This window comes from Choloepus didactylus, chromosome 11 (genome assembly GCF_015220235.1).
Source record: "Choloepus didactylus isolate mChoDid1 chromosome 11, mChoDid1.pri, whole genome shotgun sequence".
Lineage (NCBI taxonomy): Eukaryota > Metazoa > Chordata > Mammalia > Pilosa > Megalonychidae > Choloepus > Choloepus didactylus.
In genome coordinates this window covers 52,534,741-52,556,328 of record NC_051317.1, presented here as the reverse complement: position 1 = coordinate 52,556,328, position 21,588 = coordinate 52,534,741, and positions in this window count along the sequence as shown.

Genomic DNA, 21,588 nt, shown 5'->3' with positions numbered 1-21,588 from the left:
CAAAGATTATATGGAAGGACAACACTCTGGAATGTTTAATCTGACAATCTTGGTCGATAGGAAGTTTGTCTCACATTTTTTTTTTTTTTAGTCCAAAATCAAGATATCAGCAAAGCTTGCTTTATCCTCCAAATCTATGGCATCCTAGTAGTGGCTGCTGGCAATCCTTAGGATTCGTTGAGTTTATTTCTGCTTCCCATCACATGTCCTCTCCTTTCTCTGCTTCTGTGACTTCCATGTTCTCTTTATAGATCCAGTAAACCCGATTTAGAACCACCCTCATTCAATTGGGCCACACCTTAATTAAAAGTAACATCATCAAAAGGTCCTATTTGCAATAGGTTTACACCAACAGGGATATAAATTAACATTAAGAACATTGTTTGTTAGAGTACGTAATTCAATCTACCACGATTCCCCTGTGAGTGTTGTCTGGAATGAGAATTATTGTACTCTAGGCTTCACTTACCCCATAACAGAATCAATCTTGAAGAGCCCAGTTGAAGGTTTCGACAGCAAGCTGTAGGAATTTGGTCTATGTGGATAGATTTCTTTTTTATCAACATGAATCAAGGCAAACTTATCACAGTTACTAATTTATATAACTGGACAGGAAAAGACAATATTTTATAGAAATGCCATAATCCTTACCACTTACGTAGCGGTGTCTCATTGAAAACTGGAATAGGTGATTGAAACACTTGTTATTTAAAATATGTGATATAATGTTAGGCTTTCAAGTTGAATTAATATGTCTTAAAACTGAATATAAGAGGAAGTAAGACAAGGACTCAACTGGAAAGATTTCTAATATCTAGAGCAAGGGCAGATGCAACTAATATATAACTTTATTGCACTAATGCAATTTTTTCTTTTGTTTTGTCTTATTCAGTGGCCCCATGCCTGGATTTAAATAGACATTCCCAAGGAAGTTAATATTAATGCCCAAACACCATATCAATAATACTAAATTTGACAATGCACATTCAAAAATGAATTGGAGTGTGCCATAAATTTACCACATCTAGCCAAATTAAGTGCAGCATTTCTGTGATTCTTTATTTGTCAAGACCCATGTTATGTGCCTGGGGGTGGAGGTCAAGAACAAGTGCTAGTGAGATTATTGTCATTCCTAGCTCTGTGATAAATTGTATGTCTGCTAAGCTGGAAAGCCCAAACTGGGAAGAAGGTAAAGTAGACATAGTCAAAATTCTCAAGTAGACAAAATTTTTACTTCCAAAATTTGTATTAGTTTCCAAGGGCTACCATAATAAATTACCACACACTTCATGGCTTAAAACAACAGAAATTCACTCTCTTACAGTTCTGCATGTAAAAAGTCTGATTAAAGGTGTCAACAGGGCCATGCTCCTCTAAAGGTTCAGGAAGAGTTTCCTTCCTTTTATCCTCTGGATTCTGGTAGCTCCTGGCATACCTTGGTTTGTGGAAGTATAACTCCACATCTCTGTCGCCGTCTTCACATAGTCTTCTCTGTATCTGTGTGTGTTTTTCTCCCCTTATGTCTCTTTATAAGGACACTGGTCTTTGATTCAGGATTCATCCTAATAATGAAAACACCTGAGAAACATGGCAAGGGGATACTGAATGAAGGAGATATAGTTGGTAGGAAAGATGACTGAAAGCCTATTTTTATCTTCATTCATAGACAATTTTCCTCAATCTCCTTCTGAAAAAGTCGTGTATAAGTTGACTCTTCAACACCCACCATTAAATTTATTAGACATGTGGATAAAATAATAACTCATTTGGGAGCCCCTTTTCAGATGTATAATAAAAGAACAAAATATTCCTCTGATGTGCATTAAACATTTTGGAACCTAATGGATTTAAGAAAATAATCTTATAAAATAGCAATTGTACATAAGATTACAGAGTACATACATGTGGTCTTCTCGTTTTGCAAATGAATGTTTTAAAATGTATTAGCAAAACAAAAAACCATACACTTCATATTTAAATCAAGCAAATTATACAATAAAAATGCTTCCAAATTAGATAGAAAATATATTTTAGACAAAATTTTGACTTGAGTAATTCCCTTTGATTTTGTGAATGTGTTCAATAGTAAGGGATCATGATATGCTTAAATGAATAGCAAGACCATAGAGTCTTTCAAAAACCACAATTTATAGCTGAAATGGGAGTGCACAGTGAGAATGCTCCAGGATGGCCATGTGTTTTTAGAAGTAGCTGACCATAAAGTGAATGCTGCAGATAATATAGGAGACATATGGAGGTAGAGTGTCTTCACCTATTCACCTGTAAATGAAGATTATGCTGAATAAATATGTACTATCATTACTGCACATAAAAATAAAATAGGGATTTTGAGCATGTTTATGGTTTTATGCAACATAAACCATGTTTTTCATTATTGACCATTTATGTCTCCATAGTTATAACAATTCGCTATCGAGTGGCAATATGAGTTAATCTAGAAATGATAGAGGAAATATAAGAGCATAGTTCTAATTCTTGCATTAAATGATACTGATATTGGTTATATCATTTATAATTTTTAATCTTAATTGCCTGCTTAGTTATTTTTATTAAAATGGAGATATAATTCCTACCCTGCATGCTGAAATCCTATCTGTTGTGGAAAAATAAAATACAACAATTCTTGTGCAAATACTTTCCAAATCACAAAGTTTTAGAATGGAAATACTTTCATTATCAAAGGCATGTCAAGATATGAAAAAAGAAAACACTATAATTCAGATTGGAGCATCTTTACACTGATGATTTACTGAAAAAGTTTGGCTCTGTTGGTAAAGAATAATTTTTACTGCTAGGTTGAGCTTTGCACAAACTACCTTCAACTCCACTGCCTTTTACTCCTAAGAGGAGAATCTGAGTAAATGCTGAGACTAAGGACATGGAAATTTCTCCACATTCATATCTTTTATATATATAAAACTAGTCCCTCCACCTCAGGGTAATATAAAAACCATAAGTATCTGATTAGTCAACACATATTCAATTATAATTAAAATGATTTTTACACAATTACTTTTTCTTGTTTATTATGATGTTTATATGTACATTAAAATATAAGTGTTGTGTGGCATTCACTAACTCATTTATTCAGCAACAACAACAAAACAAGTGGAACAGTGATTTGGAATTGGTAATACCCGAGAAACATGGCAAAACAATGATGCTTTGTGCTGGAGATGTAGTGCTGTACAATAGCTGTGATGTGTCTGTCCCCACACAATTACACAATTTATATTTTGTATCTACTGAACAAATTTCCATCATGGCCCCAGTGATAAAATTATTTTCAGTGATATCCAGACCTCCCATCACCAACACCAGTGCTACTTCTGTTGGCAGGAGATTAGTTATCCTAAGCAATGAATAAGGTCATCTCAGAAACACACAGTCTCCAAAGCCAAACCAAACTGGATTTCAAAGCTTCAAGGTTGCATACTGGGAATTTTGTAAAAATTAGAAGACTCCAGCTAACTTTATTAAAGTAAATTGAGACAGCAACAAACTCTAGATTCCCCAGTTGTGTCTTTTGTTGGCTGCTTCTATTGGTGATATCAGATTTCTGCTTGAAAAAAAGTTAAAGATACTCTAAATTTCTGTGGAAGCTTGGGACACCTAATGAGTGATATTTTTAACTCAATTTGTGAACACAAGAAGGTGTTATATTCTTTGTTAAACATTATGTATCTCCTAAAGATCAGTGTTTAAAAAGTGTGATAGCAGCCACTAACTTCTTTCTCAAATAGGCAAACTGTTTTCTCTCCTGAGTTTTTATACTTTTCAAAATCACAAAATATTTCCAAGAAAATACATAAAACAGTTTCTCCCCACTTTCCCATAACAGTGTGGGAAAAGGAGAGTTTAGCCATAGAGTAGAGCCTCTGAGAAACCACGGAATTGTAGAAATCTCTGGACTTCACAGAACTGTAACTTTCCTCTCTCAGACTTTGAGCCCAATCAAATTTTTCTGTGAGCTCTCCCAAAACAAACATATCAACAAATAAGGTCCCTTTGGACTCCTGAATTCTGATTCACACTCTTGGTGTGATACTAGCAAGCATCCTTATTAAGGAGGTATCTACAGTTAAATTACTTACAAGAAGCTGTTGCATTACTGAAAGAATCCAGCAACCCCCTGTCAGATGGCTGAGGTAGTCGTCAAAAAAATGAGGTGATTTGAGTCAATAGAAAATATGGTATATGAAACATTTAGCTTGAATTAATAATCACTTTTACTTAATGGTCAATTTAGATAATTTTAACAGCACTAATATGGTCCTAACAATTTAAATACTGCAATTATAAATCTGATGATTTTTCTTTTTGCTATCACATTATAGAGGGGTATTCAGGAATTTTGACAACACAGGGACACACAATATGATTACATTCTGCAGAATTACTGAACCTTGTGTGTATTATTTTGCTTTCACTCTGTAGTTCAAATTTAGGCTGTACAGCTTGAACAGGTGCAGAGTGATGAGCTCTTTAAGCAGTTTTCCACAACATTCTGGGGACAGTTGAGAGCCATCAGATAGATATGGTCCTGTCTTGCCAAGAGGAAAATCTCCCCAAACCAGGAACAGATGTTTAATATGAGGCAAAATGTTCTGTAACAATAAAATTTTTATTTTTACATTTATAGGAAATCTTTTATTACCTTAAATTCTTCAAAAATGTACTTTATACAAGACCCATTTTACTGCAGAAATTCTGTCATTCCAAGGTAACAAATAAACTGCTACATATGAGAGGCAGATACATATATAGAATATAAGGAATATATTTTATATTCTGTGTATAGAAGATAGGGAAAAACTTGGTGAATTATTGTATGTGGTATCTTCCATGCTCATTCAGGTTGACTTTAAAGATGCTATTAAAGTAATTCTATAATCAGAAATAATGTAAAACTTAGTTGAATAGATAGATAAATATTTGACTAGTCTCTGAAATCATCTTTATACATAAATTGATTTCTCAAGGCATTTCATACTTTTGGGTAAATTTCAATCCATTTTCTTTGACTCTTTAAGAAGTTTCATTACTAAAACATTTGGGGACTTATTTAAAGGCACTCTTGAAAGTTAAAAGCACATTTTAAAGCTGTCTTCTAACCAAATATAAGTTGAATGAATAGTTTTCAGGTGTGATGTTGATATTGCACTATTACTGGCTGTCACTGCCTTCAGGATATTCTTTAGTTGTTTTAGATGATCTTTCACTTTAATAAAGAAATGTTTTAATAACAATTAGTGACTAACAATGGTGGTGATTTGGGACTGTTTTTTCATGGAACACTGGATTAACACAGAACATTTTGAAGACAACCATTAAGCTAAATGGATATTCAGGAACTTCCATATACATGGTGTTAGATATGATACTGTTGAAATTTAAGTTTAGAAATTCAATGTGTATGCATTGTTTTATGTTATACATCTACCATAATTTCTTTTATTTGGAGAGCATCTAATGTCATTGATAAAACGGGAAAGTTTAGAATAACAAATTTCAAAATGCAGAACTGTTACATTACTCTGAAAATGATACCACATACTGTATTGTTTCTGAGTTTAAATATAAATTCACAAGAACTATTTGAATTCATTGCCTTGCATATGGCATCAAAAAGGTTGAAACAGAAAAGAAAATATATAAACAAAATATTTTCACCTATTGTGCAATACATATTTAATTAATTGAAAATGTAAATTATTTAATTTAGTGTTATTGCCAAATAAGCTCAAAATATTTATTTTGTCAGATGTATTAGTCAGGGTTCCCTAGGGAAAGAGAACCAACAGGAGATATCTATAAATAGTATGAGATTTTTATAAACTATCTCAACAACTGTGTGGTGCATGGGTCCAAATTCTGTAGGGCAGGCTGCAAGCTGGCATTCAGATGGAGATCTTCGATGAATTCCCCAGGAGAGGCTGGCTGGCTGAAGTAGAGAAAAAAATTCTCTCTTCTGACTGCTGAAGTTATTACCTCCCCCTTAAAAGCCTTTGACTGATAAGATGAAATGTCTCTCATTGCACAAGACATCCCTTGTAGTGCACTGCAGATATAATCAGCCATAGACACAATCAACATACTGATGATTTAAGTCCATGAAATGTCCTTGCAGCAACAGATATGCCAGTGCTTTCTTGACCAGAAAACTGGGCACCATCACCTGGTCAAGCTGACACATGAACCTAACTGTCACAGACAGACAAGTGTAAAAATGACAATATATTGAATGTTAAATAGCTGACAAATTATATGAGGTATTTAATATTAGAATGGGGGCAAAAGCTGTTTAGCCAATGTAACTTTGAGCAGTTAGAGCAAAGGGGAATATTTAATATTGTTTACTGAAAGCCTGTTTGGGTGAAACAATTGTCTACAGTTGCGTTCTTTTATAGGGCAGGTTAAAACCATCCTAGAGAGGTCCACTTACTATCAAAATGTTGAGAAAAAGAACCCTCCTTTCTGAGCAGGCCAAGTTCAGAGAGACAAACAGGCTGAGATCCAGGTCACTTCAGGATTCGTTTGTTTGAACAATTGAAGATGTGGCACTAATGCAATTTTAAAGCTTTCTAATAACCATCAGCTGTGGTCAGTAGTTTTTAGATTGTTTTGAAGCAACCAGATCTCCTGTTATTCTGCATCACATATAAAAATTGCATATTGACTAGAAGGAAAAGTATAATTTTGACTCTAGAAATCCAGAAATCAAACATATTGCATTTGCAGTATGAACTCTGACTAAATGAGGACAGATTACTATACTACATAATTAGTATTAAAATGCTAATACAAATAAATAAGTGATATGAGCCAAAATGGGATTTGAACCCAAGGAATTCAAAAGATCAGTAAATGTAGAAACTCAAAACAGCAAAAGAAGAGGATTCCCACTGAATTAAGATAATATCTATATCTGCTATTACCTAAGAGCTTTGGCAATTCCCTAGTGACTAAGGAGTGTATGCTATTGGCAGAGCTGTACATATATAATATTTTTATATGTCACATTTTAATTTGACATTTATTAATTTGTTGTCTTCATAACTGATTAGCAAATTGTATACCACTTTGCTATGTGGCAGATTGAATCATGCACCCCAAAAAGACATGATCAATTTCTAACCCCAGGTTCTGTGGATGTGAACTCATTTGTAAATGATCCTACTTTTATGAGGCCACACTGTATCAGGGTGGATTTTCATCCAGTGTGACAACAGTCCTCACAAGCCACGGAAATTTGGACATGGGATTAATATATCACCAGTGGAGACTAAGGATACAGCCATATTATGGATACAGAGATTGATTGCCAGCAAGTCAACACAAGAATGCTACAGATTTTGAAGACAGCATTACCTGACGATATCTTGATTTTGATCTTCTAGTCTCCAAAATGTGAGACAATAAATTACTGTTGTTTGAGCCAACCAGTCTGTTTTATTATGCTATAGCAGCCCTGACAAGCTAAGACATTCCATAATCAAAATTTTCATTCTTAATGAATTTATGTATTGCCTTTAGAAATCCTGATTTATTGCACCCTCTCAGATTTTATCTAACTATTAGAACTAAGTTGATAAAGATGAAAGACTCAAGAGAAGTAAATTGAGTTCAAGAGAAATACCTGACTCATGGCATGCTCTAAACATATACTGTATTATAATGAGAGTAATGCTTTTCCTTCTATTTAGTGTTTCCAGCTCCATTTCAAGCCCTTAGCATTAAATGCTGGACTTGGGCACTGTGGCCTACTGCAATTAAAAAAAAAGGACTACATTATTAGAGCTTAATAATTTACAAAACTTGCAGTGAGGTAATTTCAAGTGAAGTTTCGATGTTTACTTGAAGAATTTTGATAAAACAGTTGAACTTCAATGCACTAAAAAAAGAACTACAACCTACTGAAACTTTATATTTTTTATTTTCAGTCCTTTCAGCTATTAAGCCCAGGGAAGTTGTTTTTTTGTGTCAAACAAAGAAAACATAGAGTAGGGAATGGGGGAATATAATATAGAGGAAATTGCTACTAGGCATAGCAAAAGTAGCAATTCTTGTGGCAATGGAAAGAGAATATGGAAATGAAGCAACAAGGTTGAAAACCAAATAGGTGAGGGAAAATATGTAAATATATAAGCTGGAAATCTATCTCTCTATTACATTCAGCATGGTGTTGGAGCAAAAGAAAAGCTAAAGTTTAGGCTGCAGACTAGATTTGTAAGCCCTACATAATAATACCTGATCTCTCACAGCCTCCATGTGGTGTGAAAAGAGACCAACAGTATGTCACATTGATGGAGGCATAGAAGATGCTCAAAAACATTAGGTCACCCAAGGAAGCCAAGAATACAGATCTCATATCTGAAGGAAAAAGTTAGGCATCTGGATTTTTGCAGTAGGTGCCAACAGGACATCAAAAAGGGAACTGGTGAGAAGAGTCACATACAGTCACATCCTTGCAGAATCGTGAGATGCAGATCTGACCATCCACTGTGTTGCAAAATACAAGGACAAAGAATAAATCATTTGGGCCGTGTTCTTTCCCCACCGTTACAAGGACAGGGATACTATCTTTGGGAAGGAAGTTTAGAAAAGGAGAAATAATCCTGATAGGGAGTTGGAACAAAAATTGACTACATTTTACAAAAAGGACCTGTGATAACTTGAAAGCAAAACAGTTTTGCTCTCCTTACAGAAAAAAAAAAATCATCTTGAAAGACACTGGCTGATGAATCAGTCAATTCAGTTGTAAAGATCGGCTGGCTACTTGACTACTTGACCAAGTTAGCTGATGAAATCAATCAAAATGTAGTATTCCATGTGTATGCATACCCAATACCAAGTAAAAGAGAACATAAAGTAGAAATCACATTAAAAGTTTTATCATGGAAAATTATATAAGGAGAAGAAAGAGTTAACCTGTTTCTACTGAGTGTCTCTGACACTGACTTTTACACAGTGAAACAAAATTTAACAGTTGTACTCAAGTAACAGCTTAAAAAGCATTCATTTATATTCTAAAAAGTGACCAATTATAGATAATGAGTGGCTTACTTTTATCTTAATCCTCTAATATTGTAGGTTTTAGAGGCCAACAGTTAACAACTATATCCTACTAAATTTGTTCCAGATCTTAACCCTTTACTATGTAATTACTTTGTGTTCCACCCTTTGAAAAGCAATTTAATTCAGCATTCTGTTTCTTTTTTAAACAGACCCATAATTTCTTTTTTGCTTTTGGAGTCAGGGAACTGTATAGATATTTTTAGAAGTTATAGAAAGTGTTTTAGAAAGTGTAAACAAGCGTTAAGTTGGGACAGAAACACATGAAAATCTTTGACACAGTTCCAATTTACTCTAGAATCTTTCTAAAGAAGAGAATTTTGTGATTACCAGCCACCTAACTTGCAAATACATCTACTGCTAAACCTTTCTGTGGCTGAAAACATCCCCTTTGGGTATCTAACAAGAAGCATCTTCGAATGAAAATTCTTCACAGTTTGAAAGCAGTGTATACGAAGCGAAATGAATTTATGCTTTGTGTTCTTTCTCATAAAAACTTCATCCACATGGTCCTATCTCTATGGAAGATATACTGTTTTTCTAATGAGTTGAATTTTCCTGAACTATTAACAAGAGTTTTCTAAGGAAGAAGTGGAGGAACACAATAATGCTTTCAAGCTTCACCAGTCAAATGACTTCTTCCTCTCTTGCTACAATAGAAAACGATTCTTCATGGCAAGGAGTCTTTGCGTAGCTTCAGCTCTTCTGATTGTTAGATCATTACCTGTTGTTGGAGGCAGGTAGCACCCAGGCTTCCCTATTTTCTTCTCAGATGCCTCATGGGCTAAAGTCATCAAGGGAAACCACCCTTGATTTGTAAGGTGATATAATGAATTTAAAAACATATTTGCTATTGCTGTCTGAAATTTGAGAAGTTTGAGACACTCTGGATAAATTCCTTGCCTTCTCTATTGACCTCCACTAGCACTTGAGTCTTATTTAGTCTCTGTCCTGGATATAGCAGTTTCCACTCTTGGTGGGATCATCTCTTTCTGGAAATGGCTATTAACTCTGCCAAGATTATGATAAATAATCTTATGATAAATAATATCTACTAGGTCCAACATGGAAGAGCCAGAGTTAAGCCCTATGATGTTTCTGTTTCCTTTAAATGTTTGACTAGCTCAGAAGACCAAATTTGAATATAGCCAGACCTTTGTCCTTTATCACCTGGTTACCTTCCTCATTCCTTAGCAACCACATGCTCCCCACTTTGTAAGACCCTTCCTAAGTAAGATGAAAACTTAATAGCAGCCAGTCAGAACACTTCCTCACCTGTCTCTGCATTCATCCTATATGAGCTTTTCAATTCTACCCCCTCAGTGGAGCTTCCTTCACCTTGTGGTGATTCCCAATTTATAAATGCCTCAAGAAAGCTGAGATCCTAAAATACATGAAAAGTTTTTCTTTTAATGCTTTTAGCAACTGCAATGGGACCTACCTGAAGGCACCCACTGATGGCTCTGGAGACAATGAAAAGACAGGTGAAGGTGCCATTGAACTTTTGAGTTCTCTGTCCTCCTTTCCATCTCCAATTAGTAGATGAGAGCCTCTCAGTTCAAGCTCCATTTTCTTTGTGTCTGAGCTCTCTGATCTCACTTGATTTTAGCCCAAAGGTTAGGAGTCAGTCTTTATTGATGTGAAGGCTCAAATTCTTAGACTGAATCTCTAGCCTTTTGGTGCAATCTGCAGTTTGATTTTTGCTACTGCTGGTTCCTATGCCTTGTGCAGAAGGTTTAAAGTGCTTTTACCCAGGTTAGTAGGTAAATCTGATTGAGGAGAAGCCTTAGATTTTGAGTGAGTCCTAGCCTTTGGTTCAGTTTGCAGTTTCAGTTTTGCTACTGCTGGTTTCCTTGTTCTGTGCAAAAGGTAAGAGGTGAAATGATGAAGATGAGCTCCTCAAACTCTAAAACTTTAATTCTCCATCCTCTGGTACCTCAGCATATTATGTGTTCAAAAGTTATGGAGCTGGGAGCTGTGTCTATCTAACCAAACAGCAAAATCTCACCAATGACAACCTGGAGTTTCAATGGGCATTATGGGAAACATTCCAATTAGACAAATTTACTCATCTCAGTAGTGCACTTGAGAAACTGGGCTCCTGAATTAGACTAAATGGGATGCCTCTTTAAATCTGTACTCAGAGTTTACTAAGAAATTTTGAGACTCTGAAGGCAGCTTATATAAACTAGTTAGTTTTGTATTTCTATGTTTTTGTGTTTCTGTGTCTTTATGCCTGAATCATGGCTGAAAATTTTTAAATTAAACCTGTAAGCTGTCTACTTGGATCTGTCTATATCATTTATGTATGTTATTTTCCTAACCAAATTTACTTATAAAACTCCTTAAAAGAGCTTTATTCAAATTGGCTTTAAGATAAATAGGCACTTATATACAAATTAGTGCTCCTAAAGTCCTAGAAATCAAGGAGACCAAACTTCTAATATTTCCAATGAAAAAAAGAGTATTCATAAAACTAAAAACAAATGCTTTTTTACAAAAATTCAAGTATACATAATTCAGACAGACTTTTGACAGGTGGGATTAATTTAATATTGCTAAAAACAAGTTATGCCGTCAGAAGTGCAATACAATAACAGTTTTGTTCTCTTTGGGTATGTTCTTTCTAAATTTCTACAGGATTGCTATTAAAATAAGCTAGTATTACATGTACTAGATCTTTAAGATGATGAAAAATATAAATTTGTTTTTAACCAAACTGATATATTATTATGTTAAAATTTATATTAAGAATAATTATTTTTTGTCCCACCCTGATTGAGATGGTAGAGAGAGAAGCTCTAGGGCTCCATTCCTCCCACAGAAGTTTTGAACAACCGGAAAGAATTGACAGAAACATCTTTCTCAAAGCTCTAGGAAACACTTAAAGGACAGCAGTAACCGAGCAAGTGCCATGTCATGAAAAAGACCACTCCAAAGCAGTGGGATCTCCTGGCGTTCTGGCTGGCCCTTCCTCTACCCTTTCACCAGCTTTGCTGGTCAATGGTCCTATTGCAGACAGAGGGAGTAGAGTAACCCTCGTGCACATCCTGGGAGTGTGTATGTCTGGGCCAATCTGCCTGGTAGTGGCCTGAGGGACTTGCTGTCCCAGAACTTGTCCTTCATGTAGAAGGCAGCTCACAGAGCTAACTTACAAAATGTTGTGGGAAAGCAATCAATTTGTGATATCTGGGACTAGGGATTGCTGACTGCCAGAGACCAGGAGCAAACTGTTTCCCAGGGAAAACGGCATTTGGAACAGTGTAATTGGGGGACTCATGCACAGAAAGGGTCAGGGAGGCCCCTCTACTTTAGCCCAGAGCTAGTCTCAAACTGATTGTATGGATAAGCCCTGAAGAAAAGCACACAGGGCAAACTGCAAAAACTGAGAAAGGTGTTTTTTTTTTTTTTTTTTTCCTCCTCCTCCTTCTCTTTTTTTGTTAGCTCCTGGCAATCAAGGAAAGCACTGTCATAACACTAGCTGAATACAAGCTTAAGGAGCAGACAGTTCAGAGTCTAAAATCTAACAATAATAACAATACACGTTAAAGTATCAAATCACAAAGATTTGTCCTTTCACCTTGTAAAAAGAGATGTTCTAGAAATAGGTTTATTTAATTTGTTATGAGTTGCATGGAAAATACTGTCACATTAAACAGGAGTTTCTAATCTTCTGTTAAATTTGTATGGGCAAAATGCTATTAATACAAATATTTTGGAAATTGTATAAAATTCCAAGAGATTTGTCAGTGTCCTCACTTTCCATGAGATGTCCTAGTACTGTTCTATCTGATATTAGACCACAGTAATATTATTGGTCATAATTTCAGTTATTCTTTAAAAATATTACATGACCCAGAAACAACCACATTTCCTTCTCAAACATTATTTTTTGCAATGAACTTTCATCAGAACTTTCACTTTTGTAAAACAGTAATAAGTTAACCATGACCATGTAAGTCTTTTGTCATCCATGGACAATTTTTATTCTGTTGCTTCCCTGAAAACACTTGCAATTAGCTACAGGCCAGGTCCTTCATCTTCAATGACAAGCACTGTCTCAGAATCCCAAGGAAAGGACTACACCAGGTAATCTGGGGCATAGACTTCTACGGACATTGCTTACATAACTTTGAGGCCATAACACAGGATTGAGTCAAGATTCTAGAATTCAAGTGAAGGAGCTGGTGGGTCATGAGTTTGCTAAAGTAAGATTGAGTGAAACAAGGACTAACTACCTAGGACTGAATGAACTGATAAACGATTACAATTTTGTTTGGATTATTGCTATTTTAATGTTCTATTTTCTGATACATGGAATCACTTACTCTTTTCTCCTAAGCTATCTATAATTCATAAAATATTCATCTTTGTCTCCCTGTATGGAACCTCCAGAATTTGGAAACTCTTATTTAATATTCTTATTTTTAAGGCAAAATAACTATGTGCATGGTTTCAATCAGAATCTCTCCTTCCTGTTGACAGGATATAATTGGAGATACTGGTTATACAAGCAAGGTTTTGACTAGAATGTCATGTGAGAATGATGTTCATTTAATCATATGTGACCAGACACTTTTAAGGAACTAAGGTTGACTTTATGGGGCCAATGTTTACAAAATCCTCTTGAAAAAACTGACTCCAAGCTCCCAGGCTTACAGGTCAGTAAAAAAAAGCTACCTTTTGGACTGTAGGCAAAATCTGGTGTCAAATTCTTGGCTTGGATTCCTAGCCTCAAGAGGCTTTTGAAAGTCCAGTTGGAGATTCCTAATGAAAACTGCCAGCAAATAAAACTTAAACAAAGAAACAAACAAACAAACAAACAAAAAACCTTATATGATAAATTGCCATTCTTGCTAGACCTATGTAAATTACCAGGTCACATCTAATAAAACCAGCTTTTTTCATGATTAAAAATAATCTTTTGTAGTTTTATTATTGATCAAAAGAAAGGTGACTATAGAGAAAGTTTGTTTCAGTGGAAAACTATAGCACACTACAGTGGATTATCAGATTCTGCTCCTGTTAATTATCTGAGCTGTTTTGCATCCCCTTTGTAAACAGCAAATAACTGCATAGTTTTTTTACCTATGTGTAAATAGACTGGATCCTGTGATCTTGCATATGTTGTCTATCTACCCTAAATGCCAGTCAGAAAGTTCACTTAGGATATGTTGCATGAACTTTCATACAAAAGAAACTTTTCAAGCTGACAAAAGAGAGTTAATACCCCAAATCCCATGACCTACCAAAATGCAGGGTTTTACTCTTTCATGCTTGTCATCACAGCTTCCCTGGGAACACGTGACCTAGAGCGACCAGTTATAAATATATCTAAGGTTATAAATCCAAGCTTCAACACCACTCTAAATGCTGTGCTCAGGCACTCCAGGCTGAAGTTGACAGCTTGGGATCAGTGTTCTTGCAGAACCAACAGGCTTTAGACACACTCACTGACCAGGAACAATGTTGCATTTATGTCAATGAGTCTGACACAGTGATCAATAACCTGAATATTTTAAAGACATCAGTTAGGCTCAAATATATCCATGTAGAGACAGTTGACATTGGTTAGGACAGTGTAGATTGGGCAATCTCTAAGTAATTCCTTTTGAATTTTATAACATATCTGAATCTTCACATTGGATTATCTCATTTAATTAATACTCCCAAGCCAAAGATGAGTAGCCTAGGTGTCACTGGTGCTGGATGGCATCTTTCATTGGACTCTTATATCCTTGCTTAGGAGTTAACATAAATGGAAATATGATCAAAAGCCTATAGCAGTAGGAGAAATTGCTGGGTCCACTGCAAAAGCTATTAGTGTACAACAAAAATCTGTGGATTCTTGAGCTAGAATTGTTTTAGATGATAGTGTTGTGCTTGACTACTTGCTGGCTGAGCAAGGAAGAGTATTGGCTTTTCTCAATACCACTTGTACTTAGAAAAGCAGTTCTGGTAAAGTAAAAATGCAGTTACAGGAAATAGTAAAACAAACCATGTGGCTCAGGCAAGTTAAGTTCCTCTTTGGGGTCTTCTTTTTTTATCTCTTTGATTTCAGTTGGTTTGGGTACTGGAGTCTTTGACACAGAAGCATACTCAAAACAGTGAGCATTTACTGCTTGTAGTAATCATAATAGTCTCCCTGGTGCTCTGTATACCTCTTAAGTTTTAAATGATTGCACCAAAGTCATCTTGCCAAATGGTGCACATCTATCTAGAATGACAGAAGTTTGAAGGGAACATTTGAAACCTGGAGTTAATCACCTATGAGAGCCCTCTAGAGCCTGCAGATGGTAACTGAGATTGGGGCTAATGCCTTTAATTTTACTCTTAGCCTGGCTGAGGGTTGGATCAAACAGGCTGAATTGATAAATAAAATCTAGTAGATTCAACATGGAGGCACCTGAGCTAAGCCCCATGGCAAGTTTCTATTTCCTGTAAATGCCTGACTAGCCCAGAAGACCAAATTTAAATACAGCCAGATCTTTATCGGTTATCCCTGGCTAACTTCCTCATTCCTCAGCAACAACCTGCTCCCTACCTTGTACATTTCTTCCTAAGTAAAATGGAGATTCAATGTCAGTCAATCAGAACATTTCCTCATTTGCTTCTGCATTTGTTTTAAATGAGTTTCCTTCCACTTTCTGAATGTCACTATGCCCGATTCATGAATGACTCTGCAGATCTGTGAGATCCTAAACTGCATGAAAATTTTTTTCTTTTAACAGCTATTTCCTTCCTATCTCCCAATTCTTCACTGCTCCTACTTGTGGAGCCCATGGGTCAGAAGTACAGGCACAGGTTAGTCAGGGTCTTCTGTTTAAATTCACACCAGGCTACAATCAAGGTGTCGTCTAGGTCCAAAGGCTCTTCGAAGACTTGGGGTCTTCTTCCAAGCTCATTCAGATTGTTGGCAGAAGTCATTTCCTTGAGGCTGTAGGACTAAGGTCCTACATGTGTAATTCCATGCACCACTCATAACATGAGCATTTGCTTCCTTCCTTGAGCTTAGCAGGAGAATCTCTCTGACACATTATGGACTTTTACAATTTCAACTGATTAGGTCAGGCCCACACAGTATAGTTTTTTGATTAACTCAAAGTATCACCTAATCATGTGAGTGATACCCCATCATATTTACAACTCCTAACCATTCTCAAGGATAGGGGATTATCTGGGGGTGTCACTGTGGTTCACCTTAGAATTCTGCCTACCACAAGTCTTAAACCAAACTAATATAAGTCCTGGAACTGGAGGACAGCCACAATTTCCTAGAACTATAAAACATATAAATTTAAGAAGTCTGGATCTGGGCCCAGTGTTTCTTTGAAGGAAATTTTTATTTAATAAAAATACTTTCATGGGGCCATCTTTTGAAACTAGAATAGGGATTGCCCCTGTTCTGCCAACTTCCAGTAATATCATGAAGCTATGTTATTATACTGTGTGTGGGTACATGTTTAGCATAGGAAGGTCATGCCTACAAGAAGTTTTGTTTGGCACATTTGAAAGTTGTACAGTTTAACAGTTGGTGATTTGGTGCTTGATCACATGCCCCCACTGGAGTGATTTGTGTACCTGTGATACGGCCACATTCCTTGGATTACTTGGATCATTTTCATTGAGATTTTCTCCAATAATAGGTTATATATAGCCCACCCTGACTTGTTTAATGTACAATGTAAATTTGTTTGCTGCTTCTCATCAGGTATCAGACTGCACAACTCTCCCCTTAAGATTTTTGAAAGGAGATTTCTTTTGTTTGTTACAGATTTACAATTTGAACAACCATTCTGCAAATTCAAAAAGTCTCTCAGGTTAGGACTCATTCAAGTCTTTTTTATTTTTTTTTTAATATAGCTTCATGCTTGCACCATAGAAGAAGATTTATCACTGCTCTATTCCTAGAAATTCCTAGAAATGTTCTTTGTTAACTAACAGCCTTCTGGAAATGTAATGCATTCCCTAATAAATTTCACTTTGGAATATTTTTCCTTTAGAGCTTCTCATTTTTATTACTATATTATTTGAAGGCATAATCAAACTGCCTGTTTCAATCCAGGATATAAGAATGAGCTTCCTCAACCGAATATACATGCCAATTGGAGGTCTAGGAATTATGGTTCTGAAAACCTTGTGCTCAATTATGTTGTGGTACAGAATATGGAAAGATCATAACTCAATTCTTATTCCAAAATGAAGGTGTGCTAAGAAACTCACAACAAAGGGAGCAAGATCATTTGAAACAACAATCTTACAGATTTGGAACAGGCAGTTTTATTTTGTTTTGTTTTCCTGCATATTGATTCAAAATATATAGCCACTTTTAGTTACATTTCTAAAAATGCAAATTGATAGTTTGAATTCTATAAAATTATGGTGCAGTGTAATATTATAATTATGAAAAACTGTTATCTATCCAAAGCTAACTTCTGTACCTGCAATTTATGGTCATTTTGAAATTTTCATGATCTGTATAATCCAGATTTTACTAATTGGACAGTGCTTACACAAATGCTTCCTTGACTATTCCTACTACTTCTATGTGTATTGGGATTCTCTATGTCTTGTTACAAAGATGGTGGAGTGCCATGATATTAAAAGTAAGAAAAACACACTTATTTAATGGAATAAAGCATAATTCTATGAAAACACTTTCACTGACAAAATATTTGTGATGTTTAACTCTTACGTTAAGAATACTTGGCACTGCTAGTGTTTAATAGACCCTTTTGTTTTCATCATTGTTGTTGTTATTATCTTCTATATGTTTGGACTGTTTCCCAACTATTGCTTCCCCATGGGTGTATACCAAAACTGATTATCATAGCTTCCCTTGCTGCATGTTTGGTCTTATGCACTGTTATTCAGTTGTCCATTGATGCATAGAAATGATATTTTAGGGTATCTGGTGGTGTGATCATTTGGAACCACCATAATGGAGATACTGGACACCACTTGTGAGAATCATTGGTATGACCTGAGGAGGTTATAATGATGAGAGTGGGTGACACATAGGACCATTGTTAGTGGCACCCCCAGTGCATTGATCTTGCTTCATGTCTTACTTGATTGGCTCTCTAGTCTTCCTGGAGACTCTGTGATTTACCTAATATCATTTAAAATGTTCCTTTTCTGAGCATTATAGCCAGAGTGAATTTTGTTGTAGGTAACTGAAAAACATAACCAGAAGAGTATCTATTGAACAAAACATGTGTTTATATATATTTTAAAATAGTGGCAAATTTTGAAATCACTTTATCAAGATTTTAAAATAAAAATACATATCTCTCTTTCTGTCTTTCTTGCTTTCTGTCTTTGTGTCTTTCTTTCTACATCTATATGTTTTAGATGCCTATGGCTGCCATAAAAAATTACCATAAATGTAGCAGATTAAATCAATGTACACTTATTAGCTCACAGTCCTATGGATCCGAAGACTGGGTATGGCATGGTACAGTTGGGTCCTCTACTTAGAGTCTCCCAAGGCTGCAGTCAAGCTGTTGGCAGGACTGTGTTCCTTTCTGGAGGCTCTGGGAGTGAATCTGCTTCTAAGTTCATTCAGGTTTCTGGTCAAATTCGTTCCTTGTAATGTTAAGACTGAAGCTGCTTCTTCCTTACTGGCGTAGTCTGCCTGCTTTACTTCTCATGCTTTCCATTTGGTTCATCTCTGGTAGCAGTGAGTTCAGTTCCTCTCATGCATTAAATATCTCTGAATTCTCCTTCTGCTTCATCTCTCAGACTCCAGTCAAAGAAAGTTCCCTCCTTTTAAGGGCTCATGTGATTAGATTGTGCCTACCTGGGTAATCCAGGATAATCTCCCTATTTTAAGGTCTGTAGCCTTAATTCAATCCAGAGTCAGTTTGGCCATGTAACAACAAATTCATAGGTTCCAGTAATTTTACACAGACACATATGCATGCATGTATATATTGCCTTCTAAATTTTGCTGAATATCTTTCACTCAGTCCTGGACAGCTGCACTCCACCCTTTTCTACCATTCTCTGTCCCTCCGGGAGATGAAAAACATGTCTGCCATCAATAGGGTTTCTTGGTTCTGGATTCCAGTAGAATTTGAAGAATAAGGAATATTGGCAAAGAGAAGAAGGAGGATAAGACTGAGATATTTCCCCAGCTCCAGCTGTGTGTGTCACCAAGAGCTGATGGTTTTCTTCAGCTGAAGGCCTCAGCCTCTGTCAGGTAGCCCTCTCACTGATCCTGCTTTCTTTCCAAGTACCATATCAGTATCTGCTCCCTGCGCAGGGGGCTCTGTAACCCTTGTAGGTTGCCTACAAACAATATCCACGTCTTTATAAATAATAATTTTATTTAAATTGTCTTCCAGATATTCTAATTTAAGATTGACACATTTCATGCTGGGAGTTTAAATGACAGGATACCATGAGTGTCCATCACAAATAGAGCCTCAAAATGGGATTCTACTATTAGGTGGCTTATACATTTTAGTAGTACCAGGAAAATATCTTAAACAGGCAAAAGTGGATATGGGTAATCCATGCAATGTGGAGTTGTCACAAGTCCCCAGATTACCTTTGGTTGTGGTGTACAATAAAGTGGTAATGGAGGTTGAGGCTGTGGGAGATTAGTAACTATGACTCTGAAATTTGATTATACAGGGTGTGGAGTTACAGCTTCTTTTGATAGTTCTGGAGAGTATACTAGAAAAATCATAACCTCTGAATATTAATTTCAGGACAAATATTTGAAAGTCCTACTGACAGCTTTGAAGGTCCCTTATTTTCACTGAATACAGGCCAGTCATGGCTGAGTGCCATGCCCAGGACCTAAACAATCAGATGCTCAACCATTTTGTCTTTCACAGTAAGGTAAGGGGAATGTTGAAGAAAGAATATGACCCTGTGATGTGGGTCATGGACATTTTAGTGGAAATTGACAGGACTGAGACATTGGAGCCCATTAATTCCCCTGAATCTACCCTACAGTTGAGGCCAGCTCTATACCATCTTAGGAAATCAGGCTTCTCCAACATTAAGCACTTGTCAGGGCCTTCACTTGGGCAACTGCATCACAAACTGATGTCCGTTCTTTTCAGGAGTCACCTCTACCGTTACTCGTTAGATCCAAATGTGGCTTGGAAGTAAAAGTTAAAGATCATGGTATAACCTTTATACATACAGCATTAAAGACCTCAATAAATTGCATTGCCCAATTTGGGGACTATTTGGCAAAGAATTTTAAGAAGTTAGATGAAGGAGAAAGAGCAATTGGGTAAAATTAATTGGTAGGTTATTGTTTTCATTTTGTAGGGATGCCATAAGAGAGTACCACAAATTAGATAATGTAGTACAAAAGAAATGTATTGTCTCACAGTTCTGGAGGCTAGAAATCTGAATCAAGGGGTCATCAGGGACATGCTTCCTTTGAAGTCTGTAGCGCTCTGGCAATGGTGTGCCAGTAATCCATGGTATCCTTGGACTTGTGGCATAGCGCGACCTCTGCCTCCATGACATGACTGTTTTCCCCTCTGTCAGTGTCCAGTTCTCAGCTTCTTGTAAGCACACCAGTCACATGTGGTTAGTGTCCACTCTAATCCCATTTGGCCTTATCTTAACTAATATCCTCAAAGATCTTTTTTTTCTAATGAGTGTTACATTCATAGGATGGGGACTTGGGACTTGAACATAGCTTTTTTTGAGGGAGGCAATTCAACTCATAGCAGTTATCCTTGGGATTCATGATTTAATGTAATGGTCCAAGTGCCTGACAGTCACATGAAGAATTTGCTAAGGTATTGAAGTAAATCCTGGTCTTAATTGAGTCACCAAAGGGCGTGCCTTCCACAATGAGAGAATGCAATTGGCTGGATTTGATCCAATTAATCAGTTGAAGACTTAATTACGGTGCCAACTAGGTGGCAATACCTTGCAGGGTTGGGGCAGTGTTCTCCAGGAGGTTGTGTATGCTCTGAATCAGCGGCCACTCTATGGTGCTGTTTCTCTCATAGCCAGGATTCATGGGTCCAGGAATCAAGGGGTGGAAACAGGAGTGGCACCACTCACTATCACTCCTAGGGATCCACTAGGTAAATTTTTGCTTCCTGTCCCTGGAAGCTTAAGCTCTGCTGGTCTACAGGTCTTGGTTCCAAAAGGAGGAGTGCTTCCACCAGGAAACACAGCAATAATCCCATTGAACTGGAAGTTAAGACTACCACCTGGCCACTTTGGGTTTCTTATGCCTCTGAATCAACAAACAAGGAAGGGGATTACTATACTGCCTGGGGTGATTGATCCTATCAAGGGGAAATAGCACTGCAATTACACAATGGAAGTAAGAAGAGTTTTCCACAATGAGAGAATGCAATTGGCTGGATTTGATCCAATTAATCAGTAGAAGACTTATAAGTCCACAGATTGACAGAGCCATTCCCAGTCTGGACTGGAGGAGACAGACGAGGAAAAAATTGAAGGAAAAATTTCTTCAAAGACAGAGCCAAGTCTGGAGTCAAG